Genomic DNA, 20,205 nt, shown 5'->3' on the forward strand with positions numbered 1-20,205 from the left:
CAGTTAACACTGTTTCTCTTCCTCCTCCTCTCTCTCATGCAAAGCATCTAATTTATACTGCAGGATATCTGCATGGTTGGGGAGAGCTTATGCTATTTCTCCACCACATTATTACAGTGTGGTTTCCCAACTGAATGTATGAACCAGGACAATATTGTCACTCTCCATCATAGGGATGTACAAATTGATTTGGGTACAGATCGATTTGTATCCAAATCTAGCTGATTCAGGTGACTTGGAGACAAAACAAATCACTCCTGTGGTCCATTGGCTAGATTTGGGTACAAATCTAATCGTGCCTGATTCAATTTGAATTGATTCAAAATTCAGATCCCTACTATTAATTCCCCCAGATTCAAAGCTTTCATTTTTTTTTAAAAAGCTAAGCTCTAGCTCTTGTAGAAGTGGAGTTGTGGAGCAAAATGTGCAGTCATTATTTTTCAAGTGTTTGGATTCTTTGGTGTATAATAACTTTCCCTCAATGAATCCTATGAGGATTCATTACACATCTTCATTTCTTCTATTCATTTTGACTGTCTTTTGGACAGAGCCAACTGTCAACTCCCATGTGCCAACTATACCCCACTCCCGCCCACAAGGCAGTGGGGTACTCCTCAGTTTATGTTCTAGGATTTTTTTTTCAAGTGTTTAGGCACTTTGGTGTCTAATAACCTTTCCTCATAATTAATCCCTATGAGGATTCATTACACACCAAAGAGTCTAAACACCTCAAAAATTCCTAAAATATAAACTGAGTACCCAGTGCGTTGGGGGGGGGGGTAGTTGGAACATGGGATGCCACTAATTCTGCACCCTCCACCTGCAAAGCAGTGGGGTCAAAATGAACAGAAGAAATGAAGGTGTGTAATAAAGATGCCAAAGAATCTAAACACTTCAAAAATACCTAAAAAATAAACTGAGTATCCCAGTGTGTGTTTGGGGGTGGGGGGTTGACACATGGCAGTTGACAGTTGGCACTGTCCAAAGACACTCAAAATGAAAAGAAGAAATGAAGGTGTGCAATGAATCCTCATAGGGATTCATTATGAGGAAAATGTATTATACACCAAAGAATCCAAACACTTGAAAAATAATGACTGCACATTTTGCTCCATCACTCCACTTCTATGAGGGCTAGAGCTCAGCTTTTTAAAAAGAAGAAAAAGAAAGAAAGAAAGAAAGAAAGAAAGCTGGGGGTCCATTTTAGGGTTAGGATAAGGCAACTTCAAATCCCCATTATTTCCTATGGTGGAAATGTTCAATATCAGTAAAAACATTTTTAAAAAATCATTAAAAATCAACCAAGTGCCCCACTGCCTTGAAGTTTGGATGTTAGGTGGCACCCATGGGGACCTACCCACCACCCAAATTTGGTGCCCCTCGGACCTTGATAAGTGGTCCAAATTGGTCCAAATCCAAATTGAATCAAAGCAAATACAAATCGAATCTGGAGTGATCTGGAGGGGGTAGATTTGGATACAAAACAGATCAGGGGTGATTTGTTTTAGGGTTAGCCTAAACCACCTTATAGGTGAAATTGGATGAATGAATGAGACTCAAATGATAACAAACCTTGGTACAACCAGAAGAGCTATAAAGGCGCCTATCCAAGTTAGAGTGGGCTCTGGGACAGAGAGTGAAGATGCACCCTTAACCCACCCACCCCCAGCCAGCTCCTTCAGAAAGGTGCAAGGGGGAGAGCAAAGAGCAAGCTCTCACTCAGACTGTGCTCCCCTCCCTTCATCATGGGCCCAGCCAGAGGCGTAATGATAGGAGGGGCAGGGGGCACGTGCCCCGGGCGCCATCGTTGTGGGTCACGTGGGAGGTGCCGCCATGACCCCGCTGATCCCCCCCAAATTTTTTTTAAAAAATACTTTTTTAAAAAACAAATTTCTGTGGCTCAGCCACAGCAGCAGTCAAGGGAGCGCATTGGCGCCCCCTCCCGCCACGAGCGCCACGGTCCGGTCCCTTCCGCGCCCGCGGGGCCCCCCCCCATTGCTTTGCTGGCTTCGCGGTGGGCTCCTTTCATGCTCACTGCTATGCCGCTCTGGAAGAACTTCAGGCCAGCCAGAAAGAGGCCCTCTAGTGGCTTGCAGGGCGCACGCATGCGCGACTCGGCCGGCGTGCCGAGTCACGCTGCGCATGTGTATGCGTGCGTCTCTGTCCTTCCAGCTCGGTTCGCCTGCACGTGGCGCCGGTCCCAGAGTGGAGGAGAGGAGAGCGTTGTTGCTGGGGCTGGCTGGGGCTGCAGCAGGCGCACTCGCAGGCAGGAGCAGCAGGACACGGACACCCGGCGGTGGTCACAACAAGCTGTGAAGAAGCGTGGTGGTCACAACGAGGTGTGTGTTTTTTCTCTTCGTTATCAATCCCGACCCATTCTGTGCCACAGTGCCACTTCCTTCCTGCCTGGGGGGGCGTGTGTGGCTTTGGTGTGGTGTGGGAGAGAAAGTACTCTCGAGGGCTCCAGCCCCAGCTCTGTTTGGAAATCAGCATTCGGGTGCCCGAAATGCTCACGCGCGCGTTTCCTCCCTGCTTTTTTGTTGCCTCGTGTAAGTTTTGATTTCCGAAAAGGAGAGTCTGATCTGAACGCCCTCCTTCCTCCCCGCTCCGTTGGGGGTTGCTGTGCTCCGTCCCTCGCCCTTTTCCGATTTCTCTGCCCACCCTCTTTCCCGCAGTGTTTTCTCTCCCCAATCTCTGATGTCTTTCCTTTTTGGACTCCACTCTTCCGTTTTGCATACTTTTTCTTCCTCATGTCCTCTTTCCCCTTTTCCTTCCATTTGCACATCTGCCTCTCTGTCTTTAAAGAAACACGCGCACCCCAATCTACTCGGTAGTACATACCACGGAGTTCAGTGGGCCTTACTCCCAAGTGCTTGTGCCTAGGATTCCAGTCGTGATATACTTCGTCAACTTGATTTTTCAGTGTCCTTGGGTGAGAGGAGGCCACTTCTAGTCAGTGGAGTAAATGATTCCTTTTTAATTCTCGTTCGTGAGAAAATGAGACAGACTCCCTAGCACACCTTTATGCTGTGCGGGCGGCTTGTTGATTCCCCCACCCCTTCAACCATTGATGGTTAATCCCCCCACAAAGGGTTAAGACTGTAATCTTGTGCACGCCACGCTTATCGGGAACCCCCATTGAACTCGGTGAGACTTCCGAGTAAACATGCATAGGATTGGGCTGCGTGAGCGAGTAGCTTTTGTCGGCAAAGAAGGAAAAAGGTTTGCCATAAAGATAAAAATCAGGGAGTGCAAAAAACCAGCCCTTAAAAGAAAAATAGCAGCCTTTTAAAAAACATATATATATTAGTATAATTTTATATTGCTGGCTTTCCTCTTTAAAGCCCACTTCTTGAACAAGCTCTCCCCCAAACAATCTTCTTTTTCTCTCTTTCTCCTCCCTTACCAACAATCTCCCCTTTAACTCCTTTCCTTATTTCTATGCTGGTTTTTCACAAAGCAATTCACAACATGGTTAAATACATAATAACTATGGCTGATATCCTGACTAAATTACTGAAGGGAAGTCCCACTGAAATTAATAGGACAAGTTACTCGTGATATCTCACTTGTCCCAAAGCAAAGCAACATAAAACAGCAGACAATTTTCAGCAAGATAAGTCCAAATAAGATAATGTTGAAAATGAAACCAACATTAAAAGTCAGGAATCAAGCATCCAAAGCAAGATGGAACGTCTTCACAGCCCTTTCTCAAACAGCTAATGTTGGGGCCCTTTCTCAAACAGCTAATGTTTGAGATACAAGCCAACTCCACAGGGTTGTTGTGAGGAAAAACCTAAGTATAATGTAGTATGTATCATTATTGCATCATAATTCTGATGTTTGGGATACAGGCCAACTTCACAGGGTTGTTGTGAGGAAAAACCTAAAACCTGACTTTTTAAAATAGAAGTTTTCTGAAACGTGTGTCAGTCAGATGTATGCTGCGGGGGCAGCGGGGGGGGGCACAATTTCAGTGCTTGCCCCGGGCACTGTTTTCCCTAGTTACGCCTCTGGGCCCGGCACAACCTCCTTGTTCAATTGTTCACTTGTTAAATTGCATGCAGGACAGGACTTTCTCAGTTATTGCCCTCCGGGTGTAGAACTCACCAAGATCCTCTTGGCTTCCTTTCTCCCAGCCTTTCAGAGGAAACTGAAGATTGTCTTTTAAAAAGGTGTTTGGTCAATGAGTGGCCACCAGTTCTCTTTTTAATGTAGCCAAGGTTTTATTTATTTAGTTTTTATTGAAGTTTTATTACTGTTTTTATTCTTGTTGTTAACCATCCTGGGGTTTTCGGACAAAGGGCAGTATAAAAATACAAATAAACAAATTGTTGCTATGCCCCCATGCTATAATAATGGATATCAAAGGTAAAAATTAAATAATTGACCCACTGGAGCCTCTGGAGTAATTATTGGTGTGCCCAAGTATAAGTGAGTATAAATCATTTTGCAGAATAAATGCTGGTGCCTACTTAAAGGCTTCTATGTTTCATTGCATGAACAATTTATCACATGTAAATTTGGCCACTTAGCTACGTCTCACTCAGTAATCAATATTTAACAGTTCGTGGCAATCTGCAATTACATGAGCTATTGATTTAATGACAAAATTTATGACATTTGTCATTACCTGTAGTTTTAATAATGGATTGGATGTAGTTATTGTGACTAGGCTGTGATGACAGTGAAAAATCCTTCTGCTTGGGCATAGCATTTTCTTCTCCTCAGCCAATCAATTTATTTTATAGCATTGTTATAATCCTCTATTTTGAGATCATCTTCAGCATGTAGGCCCTTTATCCTATGCTCCACATTATACTAAAGGTAAATGATTTATCATTAAGCCATGTTTGGCTATTTTGTCTTGTCTGAATGCCATGGCAAAACAGTACAGTAAAAAACAAACAAATCCACCTGAATATTACTCATCTGGAGGGAAGCATTCTGTATTGGCCATTGCAGTTCATTTAATATACTGTTCTTGTGCTGTTTTTATATTTTTTTAAAAAAACAAGATCTTTGTAGAAGAAATCCATATTAATATAAGGAATGATATAGGGAATTTTAATGGCGGGGAGTTTATGTGCAAAGTCAGCTATGTGTTTCTCGTCTTACAGAGTGCTCCCAGAACATGAGTGCTCAAAGTAAAGGTATTGCCCCCCGCCCCGTGCACTTGCACAACAACAGCACACATGTATGAGAACTGGGGAAGTTGCACAAGTATTCCCAGCACGTCCCCCGCAGACCCTCCTAACAGTCACACTTTATTAGTCAGGATGTCAGTCACTGAAGTCATCCCAACTTCATTAGTCAGGATGTCAGTCCAGGTTGCCTCCCTCACTTGCCTTTTGTCAAACAGGGTTTGCAGCCTTTGTAGCATTTCAGAAATCCACCAAACTGCCAACTGGGCAGAGATAATGGGATGACCATGCATACCATAGGCAGCAGTAGCTTCATCATGACACCTTCAACTCTCTTCAAAACCATCCTCTGTTTCTAAACTTATTCTGAAGGTATATTATGAAGGTAAGATTGGAATTTGAGAGGTCAGCTTGCTTAGCACATCCTGATCCACAAATGGGTTAATAGTAATGAATTCTTTTGAAGGATGCCCAGATCAATCTTTGAGTTCATTCAAATGGTGGCAGGAGATGGGTGCATTGCTGAGGTGACACTGCATTGTGGAGGTCAAAATACCGCCTTATTCCACTACCATGGTAAATTTTACTGCCCAGTTTCTATGGGAAGCAGAACTCCAGGTTTCCTGCTGTGTGGCTTGTGATGTGCTCTGTCAGTAATGATCTTATACCTACCAGGATTTTAAAATTGTGATGATGGGGGAACCTATTGATCACATGGGCCTCATATCACAGTTTACTTGCTATACTTTTTGCCTAGCAACTGCTTAGGTTTAGATACATGCTGTTATCCATTGTGGCTCAGAAATGCCTAGACATAAATTAAATTAGTTTTTTTAATCTTTCATTTTCTTCTTGGAATTGTACTTAGCACCTTTTAAAACTCATGTTATATAGTTAACTTGGTCAAAATATTAAAACTTCAGCCCTAAAAATAATTCTGTGAAAGCAAGTCCCATCAAACTACATGAGACATGAGACTTACTTCTGAGTAAAGGGGTTCAGGAATGGGAGTAAAAGCTATTCAGGTTTTTTACACCCAACTATTATAGAACCATGAGTCATATATTGCACTATACAGTGACTTGGCCACTGGCAATGAATGCTAATTGATAGGCAAAGTCATTGAGGAATGCACATTGTGTGTCTTTGCCAGCATGGATGCTTAATCCAGAGTCCTGGGTCAGTGTGAAGCAGGAGAGGAGAAAAGGATCTGCATTTCTTCAAAGAAGAAGAAAGGAGTTTGAGGTTATGCAGCTGGGTAACAAGAAACAGCCTCAGGGATATCCTGCTTCTTTTCGGGGCTGATGTTATTTCAGCAGGTGTGTGTGTGTGTGTGTTTGCGCACGTGCAAAAGATCCCCCTGCTCAAATTGTAGTTTTCAAAATAAAGAGACATTACAGAATCTACACGAGTCTCCAGTACTCTTTCTGAACTAGGGAACTGATCCTATAGCATAACAGCTGCTAGTTCCCCCATGGCTTCCTTCTGCTTGGGAACTGGGAAGCACAAAACAATGCACTTTGCTCAACATACAATTGGTACTTTTTCCTCTATTATTTCAACAAGAACGAACATGCGTATATTTTGGGGTTGGATCCAAACCTTGCTTTTCACTTGTGCTAGGATCTTATGCAAGGGCCCCCCCCCCAATATCTGCCAAAAAACCCAAAACCCTTCATCTGCAGAGTCCCTATGCCATATTTCATTCTGCTTCCAAGGGTCCCCCAAGCCTCAAGACTGTGTTTTGTAGGCACAGTGGGTTCGATTTCGAACCGGTTCAGTTCTGAACCCATTTGCACATCCCTAAACAGAACTCTTCTCAGCTCTCCCCTGGGCTTAACACTGTCTCAATTTTATTCAATTCTAAAGGGATACCTTGGCCAATGAGAGAGTTTGTTACCACAGGCAGCTTCTTTATCTGCCTGGAGACAACCAATAGTAGCAGTTTACAACTTTCCCTCCAAAACTTAACAGCTGCTTGTCATAGGTAGCAACATTTCTAACCGTAACAGAACTTGGAGTGGACACTGAACAAGGCAAGTACAAAACAAATTGTGCTACACACACCACAAAGTGCTACACACACCACAAAGTGCGAAGGGGTCAATCCTTCACACCTATGTTCTCCATTTCTTTTTAATATCTACTCTGGTTACTGATATCACCTTCATCATACATAGTTAAAAATATACAGATGCCACATTCACATGTAACATGGAACCACAGGTAAAATGGACCTGTGGTTCTGCGCCCCCTCCCCCCACTCTCTCATCTGAATTTGGACATATTGGAGAGCAGTCTTTCTGCAGTCAACGAGACTGTAGAGAGGCAGGAGAGCTGGCTGTGTGGGCTTCCTTCCTGACTGAAGGACAGCCCGCACAGCCAATCACACTTGAGGGAGAAGCTTCCTATCAGTGAGAGGCGACCAGATACAACTCCGGTTCCAGAAGAAGCAGCCTGCAGTTCCAAATTCAAACATACTGCAAGCTGCCTGGAATCTTGGATTGCAGCAACTAAATTCACCATAATCCAAGGGTTCGGATTGGAGTTCCAAATCTAAACCTTTGGTTTTGTCAATGCACCTAACCCCCATTTGCACGCATTGGGACATAACATCCGCGGAACCGCTGACCCATTGTGCAGAACCCAAACTGTGTTTCCACATCATGTGAATATGGCCACGGTTTCTACAATGTTAGTAACACAGAACAATAGTCAAGGAAAGCATGTAACTTAACAAGATTAACACTCACAGTCCACAACAGTTGTTTCCATAAACTTTCTAGGTAGTTAAGGTCATAACACTACAGCTCATTCCCTTTGAAAATATGGAAGGATTAAAACTAATAATATGAATTATTAAAAAGAACACGAAAGCTTGCAATATTGTGGAATATACCACCAAGCACTTTCTTGCCATCAATATTCTTTCTTTCATTTTAGTGCTAGAAACGATCACATCTCTTTTTAAAAGTTGTAATATTTGAGGCGACTTACTTCACTAACAGATACTTTACATGAATTCATTTAATTCCACTAATTGTTCCAATGAACAATTACCACATTGTTCAGATCTGAATTCTGTAACCCAAACTGAAAGAAAGCCAAAAGTCCTGTAGCTCTGATGCTCACAGCTGAAATACAGTCACAAGTGGCTTCACAAAGTGGCTTCTTCAACTGATACACAAAGGTTGCCTTCCACTCAGGAAACTGACATGATGATTTGGAATATATCCAGCTTTAGAGACCAAGTCTCAGTGGTGATGTCACCATCACCACTCTCAGTGGTAATGTGAAGAAGTTTATAATTGCTTTGTCTGAGTTATGAATTTGAGCAACTCAGTGTTCAAGTATATTATGAATTGAGAGATTTCTTGAGAAATTCTTCTCCGGCTCAAATGTTAAGGAAGATTCTGCACATGTATATTCATCATTCAGCAAACCAGATACTTAAACCCAATTGCTATTTAGGTGTGTGAACTAATGTTCTCTGTCATTAACATTTTACTTTAAATGAAACTCTCAATGATTGCTGTGAACTTCATGACCAAGTTGCCTTTTGTTTGGTGATTATTTTTTATATTTTGGTCAATTCTCCTGATGGTTCCTTGCAAACATTTTATATGGTTGCTGTTCCTCAACCAAATCTAGCCAAAGGTGTAGTTATAATTGCAGGGGACAAATGTCCCCGGGGCCCCACTGGTTGGGTGACAGCTTGCTCTTTGCTCTTTTGCTTGCACCTCTCAGAAGAAGCAGGGCAAGGGGCCATATTCACTTTCTGTCCCAGGTCCCCCACGAGCCTTGCTATGTCCCTGAATCTGACCCCTCCTTTTGCTCCTGGATGTGTTTGGGGTAGAGAATGATTGAATTTCCATTACATCCTATGCCATGGTTGGTGCTATCAGTGAGAGCAGACCAGTTACAATTCCCAGGAAGTGCTCCAAAAATACGGAGTCAATTCAGTATTGAGCTGAGGAACGTTCACCCTTCATTAAATATCAACTGACAAAAAAACTCACATCCTCATCACACCAGCAATGTATGGAAGCTTTAATCAAACAGCTCACCAGTGTCGGAGATTCTGATTGAAGTGCAGTGTAGTGTGGGAAATAACTAATGTATTCCAGACAACCTACATAATTGGGCTTCCATTGTTATCAGTACAACATAAATCTCAACTACTGGGATATATACAGTGGTCCCTCGACTTACGAAGCACTCGACATCCGAATGTTTCAACATACGAACTACAAAAAATACCGGAAGTCGTTGCCGGTTTAGATGCGGCTTCCTCGACCTACGAATTTTTAGATGCGGTTTCCTTGACTTACGAGTGTTCCGGACCTCTGTGGATGCGCTTTTCGACTTACGAAAATTCCGACCTACAAACGTGCGTTCGGATCGGATTATCTTCGTAAGTCGAGGGACCACTGTATTGGGAGAGCAGCAGACATGCTACTTTGGTAACCTATGGTTTTAAAAGTCCTGATCTGCTGATTTAACACTAATGGGGGTACTAACAGAGACTTCTTCTAGAGATACACATCTGCTTTTCTATACAAAGGAAGCTCCTGCTCAGATGGTTTTCTCTCCATTCACTTCAGCAGGGGACACAACATCCACACCCACCACCACCACACAAACATAGTTATCTCCTTGGCTGTAGTGAACAAGGAAACCCACTTGTACTGGAGTTCTATCACTTGTATGGAACTGGTGAAATAAAATTTCATTTTTTATATATAGTTGTGCATTCTAATTCAACATGCTTAATATTTAGCCATAAGTAAAGAAGTTTATTTGTTTAGGAACAGTGGATATATATAGTGCACTTCCTTTCAGTTTATCCATGTTCTTCACTTCCATCTTTAATAACTACCAAACAGTGTACAAGAAGCAAGCTGTATATTTATGGTTCTCAGAAATCAATCTGCTCATGTTCACAGTTCATATTACTTTGTTTTTCTCCCTGTTGAATGTTCACAGCTTTTGTATTGTTGTGTTGAGTTTATGAATGCCAGAGCAAGGAATCTGCATATTGAAGATCCGAAGATACTGCAATCCATGTGTTTGGCAGAGTCCATGTCTACAGCCAGGCAGATTTTGTTTAGTCATCCTCTCTTGGATTGAGTCACAAAAAGATGCATGAATCTTTTATTTACTTGGATTGGCTTGAAAATGCAATAACAATACTGAAGTAAGCTAAAGCATGAAAGGGTCTTTATTTCTGAGAATTTTGTTAGAGATACTACACTTGATCAGCTAAGAGGCCAAGAAGTGATAGAATTTTGTTAGTGAAGATGTGAGTTAAGTGCAAATCTTTTTATGCACTAACATTACTGAATGTTATGGGAAGTACTGGGTGGATTACAGAGCAGGAGCACTGATTATAACAGCAGTCCTCATACTTGCCAGGGGTTTTTAGCAGCTACACAGAGGGTTAGAGAATTGCCTCTGTTTTAATAAGAGGGAGTTTTTATTTTTGTCATTATTAAGGTGTTGCTCTTCTCAATATGTGTTGGGGTGTGTGTGTTATTTTGGAGGTGGCCCTTCCAATTGATGTAGTCCTTGGCAGAAGGTGATATGGTGGTGGGGACAGGATATGCCATTTGAGGGGAAGGTGTGTTGGCGACATTAAACTCATCATGCCCTCTGGTCCTTCTCTAACCCAAAGAGACTCCAGTGACTCTCACAACAGCCCATCTTGCCTGAAGCTGGTACTATTAAATTCCAGGTCCATAAATACAGAGATCGCAGCCATCCAGGAGGTAATCCTGGATGAGCAGGTGGACCTGGTGTGCATTACGGAGACCTGGTTGGATGTTGGGGGGGGGATGTAAACCTCTCCCATTTGTGCCCACGGATGTGGCCACTCAGCTTTGAAATACCCTCCCTGAAGAGCTTTGCCATGCTCCCTCCCTCAGTGTTTTTAAAAAAACTACGAACACATCTTTTTGAAGAGGCTTTTAAATGTTTAACCTGTTGTTTATATCTGGTAGGGTCTTTCATCATTAGTTTTAGCTTTTTTAAGGAAAGGGATATTTTTCATAGCTACCCAAGTCTAGCTGTAGGAAATCCTTTTCTCTGGGGAGCTTAAGCACAAAGCAAGCTCATTAGGTGACCCGGGTGGTGTGGAGTGTAGAATCAGATGGCAGCTGTGGGAGGCTGATGTAAAAGCAAAAGTGTGTACAAAACTGGAAAACTGAGTTTGGCTCGAATCAAATTGGACTCGAGCCAAACCAGGTCTGGTTCAATTTTGTGCACACTTGAACCGGGCCCATTTTGGTTTGAACTAAGCCCTGCTCAAGTGGGGTCAAAGCTCTACTGATAAAGGAGAATCTGGTAAGGATTCCACATGATCACGCAAATGGCTTCTGCACATGCGGAGGCCATGTTATTTACCTCCATGCACACACCAAGGCCTGAACCAGCACTGCCTGCTCTAGCAGGGCGGGGAGCTGCCTCCACCACCATCACCCAACACTGTGGCCACTGCCATCACTTAAGGTAAAAATTTACTCCCTTCCTGCCCCAACTAGTTTTAGCAAAGCCCCCTGCTCCCCCCTTTACTGGTAAAGGGGAATCCTTACCGTATTCCAAGCTGGCTTGAACTGAACCAGGCCTAGTTTAACCCAAACCCTTCAAGTCAATTCTAGCTCAAACTCTAGCCTGGCTTGATTTGAGCAGGCTCACACATCCCTAACAAAAGGTTACATAGAAGAAGAGAGTGAGCAATCAGTTGGAGGTGGCAAAACTCTGGCAGAAGCATGGTGGTAGATACAAAAAGCAAAAAGTGTGATCCTATGTTTGAAGGGGGTTCTTATAGGCAAAAACATACCCTGGGACTTTAATCGTCAGTTGAGAACTGGCAGGGACCAATCTTTAGATAATCTTTTGATTTAGTTTAGGAATAGGGATGTGCCAGCCAGCTCACATCAAGTTGGGCTCCGCATCAAGCTGGCCCAGTCTGGGTAGTCCAAGTTTGAACTGGACCAGCCCCATAGGGTGGCAGCCAGTCCAAGTTCAAATCACACCAGCCCCAATTCAAAGAACTGGCTTGTGGGCCAGCCCAAGGGCTATACTTGTAAAGGAGAATCCAGCTAGGATTCCCCTTTACAAGTACAGGGGATGTGCTAGCCTAAGAATGAGGAGGGCAGGAAAGGAGGAATTATTTACCTTGAAAATGAAAGCACCAGAGATGGTGGTGGCACATCGGAGGTAGTGGCAGGGTTCCTCCAACACCCCCCTCCCGCTGGCCTCCCAAATGACAGTCTGGGCCAGCTGTGGCCTGGTTTGGGCCTCCTCCGATGTGTCTGCCGCTGCCACCTTTGCAGTCACCTCCACCGTTCCCAGTGCCTTCATTTTCAAAGTAAGGGATTCCTCTTTCGCCACCCCTTTGGGTGACAGCCGGATTCCCCTGTACATGTATACCTCCCGAGCTGGCCCACAAGTCAGCTTTGCAGGCTCAATGGCCAAACCAGACTGGACCTGGTTTGGCCAAGCCAGAGCCCGGACCAGGCCAGGTCAGCTTAAATCCAGTCCGGATTCAAGCCGACCAGCAAAACCGATTTTGTGCACATCCCTATTTAGGTGGTATTGCTCCTCATAAGGTATGAATATTGGGTATGGATTGGGTTGTATCTGGGTGGCTGCTTCCTGTATGCTCCTCAACAATGGATATTCAAGAAGGGAGATTCCTGGAGCAATCACCTGGACAAAGAGAAGGGAGGAGGGAACATCATTGGGCCACTATATTGGCCATATAGTAGGCCAATTCTGGTAATATGGGGGAAGAATAGATTGGCAGAGAGTTCAACTTAGCCTTGAAGACTCTTCTCAAACTAGAAGGAAGAGAGCTTGCATTCCTTTCTCCTTTCTTCCTTTTTCAACTCTCAAATGGGTCTGTTCTGCATTTCTCCTGCTTGTGCCATAGTGCAATCTGTGAAGGACATTTCCTTTGGCTTGTTGCAGGTCTTTGCAGATGAACCCAAGGAAAATGCTTTGCCATAACTTTTACCCAGATCTTTACTCAGAATGCAGCAGTTTCCCTTCAAGCAAATATAGAGCAAGGAAATGGCTGAGGCTTCAGTTTAGGAGGTACACTGAAGCACCTCAAAGTGGTGAAGTGAGCGGGTCTGGTAACAATACAATGCAGGGCCATAGGAACAATGGAGAAGGAGGAGTATGTCAGCACTGGGGCTGCTACTGTCCTTTTGCTGCCCAGGGGATGACAGTCACCTCCCCCACACTGGGCACTCCAACAGCCACAATCCAGAGCTGCTTTCCCTGATCCCAGTGAGTACAGGCAGCACCTTTAAGGCAAGCCTTTTCTCACTGGCACTTGTGCAGCCCCGCCTCACCAAACTAGTGCAGCCATGGTAGCTTGACATCATCATCAGGCCATGCTGGAGCAAAACACGTAGGTGCGGCAAAGGTGGGCAGTGGTGGCGAAGGCTTCTGGTTGGGTGGCCAACAGTGGCAAAGAAGGCAGTGACAGGCAGGCTGCCAGTCAGGCAGCTTGCTGGGAAGAAGCAGTGGAGAAGGTGGCAGGTGGTCAGGCAGGACGTTGGCAGGATGCCCGTCATTAAATCTTGTCCCAGGGCCACCACCAACCTTGCTATGTGCCTGGTACAATGCAGTGCACTAATCAGTGCTGGTGTATCAGCCAGCGTGGTGTAGTGGTTAGAGTGCTGGACTAGGACCGAGGAGACCCGAGTTCAAATCCCCATTCAGCCATGAAACTAGCTGGGTGACTCTGGGCCAGTCATTTCTCTCTCAGCCTAACCTACTTCACAGGGTTGTTGTGAAAGAGAAACTCAAGTATGTAGTACACCACTCTGGGCTCCATGGAGGAAGAGCAGGATATAAATGTAATAATAATAATAATAATAATAATAATTAATAAAAAGGCATGAAAAATCACTGTAAGGTTATTCTTCTCTGGGACTAGATCATATGTTTATTAAGTTTCACCATGCAGAATGGCCTGAGAAGCCCTGGTAAATCAGGCACTCTGGGGCAAAGTAGCACACTGACAAATACAGTTGGCCCTGGCAGTGATTCACATGGTTGCAGTGGCTGAAAAAAATAGGTGCTGCTGAGCTCACGTGAATATAGCTGAAGCAGCTGCTGTCTCTGGACATGTCAGGTCAGACATTACCTCCTCTGTGTGCTTGTGTCACCAAGGTTACTCAAGCAACTCCACATGAAGCAATTCACAGCCATCTTAAGCGGTCCACAGATAAATGAAAACGAGTTTGGTTTATTAGCAAGGTGATTTAGGGCTCCTGGTTTCAATAGAAGAGTTGCCAGTACTTAAAGTGGTATAATTACTACAACAAGCCATGTTTTAAATTTAATATTAAATGACTGGTTTAAAAATGAGATATTTTGATTAGTATATCCTAAGTAACGGATCAATTCAAAATAAAAGATATAAGTTAAAAGTGATCGTATGATGTGGTGGGAATGTTGACTATTTCTAATAGCTGCACAATCTTTCTGTGAATTGAGAAGCCCAGCATGGGTTGTCCACTGTGTATTTGTTCCATCAAAAAGTGCTTTCATTTACCTATCAGTCAGGCATATTGGCATACAGTAGTGCCTTACCATTTTCTTCTCTACAGTTAATGCAATCAATACTTGCAATCAATATTTTTATTCCTAATTTTCTCTTAATTTGCTGTTGATATTTTTTTATTCAGAGCACTGGTTCCTCAAATAGTTGTTTGTTTTGTGTCTGTCAAGTCTGTAGTCTTGTATTTGAAAGATGTGTTTCAAGAATTCTCTCTGGAGCTTGGTGCATGCTGAACATTTTATTTTCATCTAGTCAATAGTATTCATGAAGGCTGGTTCTCTCTTGATGATGAGCATCAAGCCACTTCTATATGCTTCCTTTCTCTGTGATGCAAGAGCATACTTTTTTCCTATTATTTTACTGAGCTCCTGGTTTTATTATCTGCATTAAGAGAACATAGTGCATCAATATAAGCATGCATAATCTTTCAGTAACAATCCCCCCCATTCCCTTACAAAAGTAACCATCTCATTAGAATCAGATATCAAATCCACAGTAGCTATATACTTAAAATCCACCAAAGTGTCTTTTAAAAAAATTTGGTTTACAAATCAGTACAAAAAGAGGAAATTCAAAAATGAGTTTTTCAATAGATGTTAAGAATTACTTTTAAAACATAATTAAATAATATATTTTAACTTGTCTACACCTAATGGCGCAGCAGGGGAATGACCTGACTAGGTTGCCGATTCGAATCCCCGCTGGTATGTTTCTCAGATTATGGGGAAACACTTATACTATCCCATATAGTATAGGAAACACTTATATCGGGCAGCAGCAATATAGGAAGATGCTGAAAGGCATCATCTCATACTGCACGGGAGGAGGCAATGGCAAACCCCTCCTGTATTCTACCAAAGATAACCACAGGACTCTGTGGTCTCCAGGAGCCCACACCAACTCAACGGCACACTTTACGTTTACACAAAATCTTTCATGGCTCAGTTACATTACAGTGGAACAAAGTCCCAAAGCTCAATCATTTCTGGGTAACTTGCCCTTCCCTGACAGTTATCCTGTTTTGTGTTTAATCTCCCTTGAAAAAGAAAAAGAAAACCCCATTTTGATTCGATAATATATCAAAAAAGAATCCAAATACCATATGCTAATGTTTTAATATAATAATGATAAAACTATTGTTGAAAACTATCTGGACTCCATTAAATATAATACATCCAAATTAATTTAAAAAACTATATATGACAATAATTTTTGTGAAAGATGATCAACAAGCTCTCATATATATGATCTGTGTCTGGCTGAAAAGATTAAATCCAATGATTCATTTCCCAAATGTCATGTTAACGAATAGGAGAAGTGTAGACAAACATTCCCATGTGGATGCAATGTCATGTTATGATTGAAAGATGAAATGCCAATATCTGATCAGTCTTGTAATTTTGCCAAACACATTTTGACTAGACAAAGTCTTCTTCAGTGGCAATCTTGGAAAGAAAAATAGTAGTATGACAATAAGTATATGCATGTGAAATATTTGACAATACACCAAAATAAGACTAGACAAAATATACAAAATAGTTTATCTTAGTAGAAGCTGGTAACCCAAATACAATATATATTGATATAAATTTCTAATTCTCATATAAATACTCAAAATAAGATTAACTGGATTAATTGAATTAGCTACATATCCAAAACAAAACTAACCAAAATATTCATGATAATAAACCTTAGTGAAGACTAAAAGCTCATACCATCACAACATCTACAACTTTACCAAAAAGCAAATTCTTCTGAGGATGATCTATAAATACTTACCATCAGAATAAGAAAGATTCTTATTTCTGCTAGTCTCCAGTCCCAATGGAGATTAAACTAACACTAGTTTCTCCCTTCAGGTTTTTTTACTAACTGAATTCTAATGGCTTAAATAGATTCTTTCTAACCTTTTCCATTAAGGAATTGAAAGCATCTGGTAGCACCACTGAATTAAGTACCAAGCCTTCTAATCCTGCTTCAATTTACTCCCATGAAATAGAACACAATATAAAATGTGTCTATTTGAAATGAAATGAAATACACACTAGGCTGCATAAATATAATTATGTAGATCAGTACAAAAATACTAGGCATAAAAACATTTGTAAATAAAGTCATCAGTCATTCAAAAATTTATACATATATATGAAGAATATCCACTTTTAAAATCTAAAACAATATCCAACAATGCACCATATCTAAAAAAAACAAACTTCCGCATTCAGGCCAAATGTGAACCACATTCTCAAGGTGTGAATCCAATATAATTGTCTTTGTGCTAATCAAATATGTACATCTATTCTCCTGATATGGACCTGTTCGATACACCAAAACTTCAGGCTCTGTACCTGATGTTGCAATTCAATGAAATGTTTAACCAAGGGCACTTGCATGTTCTTATTTCTGATGCAGCTTTTGTGTTCTATTCTATTATTTTGTGTACTATTATTCTCACTTTTATCTGCCTAGTGGTCATACCAGCATACAACAGTCCTCAAGGATATTGTATGATGTAAATAACTCTCTTGCTATTACAGCTGAAAAAATCTCTGATGTGGTATTCTCTCTGATCCTTGGGATTTTGGAATGTTACAGTCTTTTCACAGTTGCCACAAACTGAACAACGGCCACATCTAAATTTTCCCTTGGGTATATTTCCATCCATAGATGTGACTCCTCTGCTTTGTTTCATCTTCCTTGAACCCCTGCATTTAATCAAAGAAGCATTTAAATCAGCTCTAGGTTGAATATGTAGCAATATTCACTTCTAGATTTATTCAAAACAGCTTCTAAAGCCAGGATTCTAAGGGAACCATGCAATGGTCCTAAGATGAAGAAGCTAGAGAAGGGTTAAGAAGCTATGAAATACTGTATTTATGAAATATCTATGAATCTAGGGAAGACTCCAGAGGAACATACTAGCCAGTCATCTCTTATTAGTGGAACTAGCTGGCAACTAGAAAGATGTAACAACTGATGAGATTAAGTCACATGACCCTTTTTGCCATAGTGAAATGTGGATTCATCTTCCTGTGCTGAAGTGGTCAACCTGTAGTGTAGTCAACCTTGTTTCATGGTGCTTCAAGCTCAGACCGAATCAATCCATCATAAGGCTACAATAATGTGTGATGTTGCTGAATTTCATGATGACCTGTTTCAGAATACAGCCGGATTCATTTATACAAATACATAATGGTTGCATATCCACTTATCAGTATCATCAGGTTAATCCTATGAAAATGATGTGTACCAGTTCCTGGGGACTCCCCTGGAGGGAGTTATTCCCTTAATAGCTTGCTTGAGGACTTAACAGAGGCATTTGGTTAGCCAATGTGTGAAAGAGGATGCTGGACTAGATGGACCAGTCTGCTCCAGTGGGACTCTTCTTTATGTTCTTATTGTTGTTATGTTCAGATAAACAGAGCTTTGGAGTCTTGCCTCTTGGCCACCCTGGCATGAATCTGGATCTCATTGCCCTATACAACATGAAAGATTTTGCTTTTTTTTTTTTAATGCACCAGTTGAAGCAGGGGTTCAATGATGTGCTGACCTATTGATTAGATTGTCATGTTGCACTCAAGTAGAGACTTCGCTCCCTCAACAGTTAGAACCACATTGGCTGATTGGTTTTGTAGAATAACTAATAGCTTTTTTGACTCTTACAGAAGTTACTTAGTGAGGAGAGGTTTTCAGAGATGGGAGAAAATTGATTCTGGAAATGAGATTAGCATACACCTATCTCATTGCAGATACAGAAGGGAATTGTTTTGCTGCTGCTGACCATCTGTCATAATGACTCAGCAGGTGGGCAGCTTCTGCTCCAGCTTTCTTGCTGTCTGAAGAATTATCCAATAAGTACAGAGTTTGAGGGCATGTATTTCTAGCAGGGCAACTGAGTTCCCCGGTAAAGGTCATCCATCAGGCCGACCAAGGCTGTCTCAACCCCATAGCCCGTTCTGAAGCCAGTTTGAAATGGGTCTCGATAATAAGTTTCCTCCAAAACCGCCTGGAGCTGGTTGGCCATCACCCTCTCGATTACCTTGCCCAACCAGGGGAGATTGGAGATTGGCCTATAACTACCTATCTCTGAGGGATCCAGGGAAGGTACTTAAGAGGAGGTCTAACTATTGCCTCCTTCAAACAAGAAGGCACCCTACCCTCCCTCAGTGATGCATTTATATTAACTAGGCCATCTCCAACAAACTCTCTGCTAGATTGAAGCAGCCAGGTTGGGCAAGGATCCAGAGAACAAGTGGTAGGCCGTACCACTCCAAGCAGCTTGTCCACGTCATCAGGAGTCACAGATTGAAACTGATCCAACCTAACACTGCAAGAGGGATTGCTGGATACCTCCCTCACAGACCCTGCAGAAATAATGGAGTCCAAGTCAGCTTGAATACAGGAGATTTTATCTGCAAAGAACCCACTAAAGGCATCACAGCAGAGTATCTCCGGGAGCTGATTTGAGGCCAAAGGAGCAGAGATTATACTCCTCACAACCCAGGATAACTCTGCCGTACGCAATCCCACAGGCGCAATGTGCACTGACCAAAAACTCTTTTTTGCTGCACGCACTGCATTGCAAAAGTCTTCAAATGGGTTCTATGCTGCATCCTGTCAGATTTGAGCCGAGTTCTCCTCCACTTGCATTCTAGTCACCTACCCAGCCACTTCATCTCCCACAACTCCTCGGTATACCAGGGGGCTGTCTTAGAAGCAGGCCTGGAGGGACGCTTAGGAGCAATCATATCTACTGCCCTGGTGAGTTCTCTATTCCAGGTTCCCACCAGGGCATCAACAGAATCACCAGCCGCACCAACATCAAAACCCTCCAAGGCCTTTTGGAAACTTACTGGGTCCAGCAGCCTTTTTGGGCTGACCATCCTAATAGGTCCATCACCTAATAGGTCCAATTCATGTTGGTGCTTTAAATGCTAATATATTTGGACAAAATATTTCCCCTTAAGTACATATAAGATAATTTAAATATTTTACAATGAGCTTGGAGTTTGTTGGGGGGGGCAGGGAGAATTCTGTTGTCTCATACTTTAGAGCTCTTCTTCCCCAATTTACTGCAGCATTTTGCAATGAAATAAATCTTTGTTTTAAGCAAAGCAGTGCCTGAAACTTATCTTCAGCTGAACCAATAATATAGCTTTTATAGCATCAAATGCAATTCTATGGAAATGATTGTGCTATTGTGGAGAATGATGACTCTAGATGACTATTTAAAAGAACCAGCAACTGATTCTCCAAACATCAGATATGCAAATATATCAAAACCTAAGAGAAATGTAGGCCATGTGGCAAAACTGTTTATATCAAGATGATTTTTGAGCATAAATTAACTCCTTCAGAACAGCTGCATTTTATGTATGCTTTCTTGAGCGTGTGATGGAGATTTAACAGTCAACTCTAACATTGATCATCAGTATATTTGTTCCCCTACGAGGCAGATTTGCCAAAGATTTCATCATTAGTTTA

The sequence above is a fragment of the Hemicordylus capensis genome, chromosome 4, assembly GCF_027244095.1.
Source record: "Hemicordylus capensis ecotype Gifberg chromosome 4, rHemCap1.1.pri, whole genome shotgun sequence".
Classification (NCBI taxonomy): Eukaryota; Metazoa; Chordata; class Lepidosauria; order Squamata; family Cordylidae; genus Hemicordylus; species Hemicordylus capensis.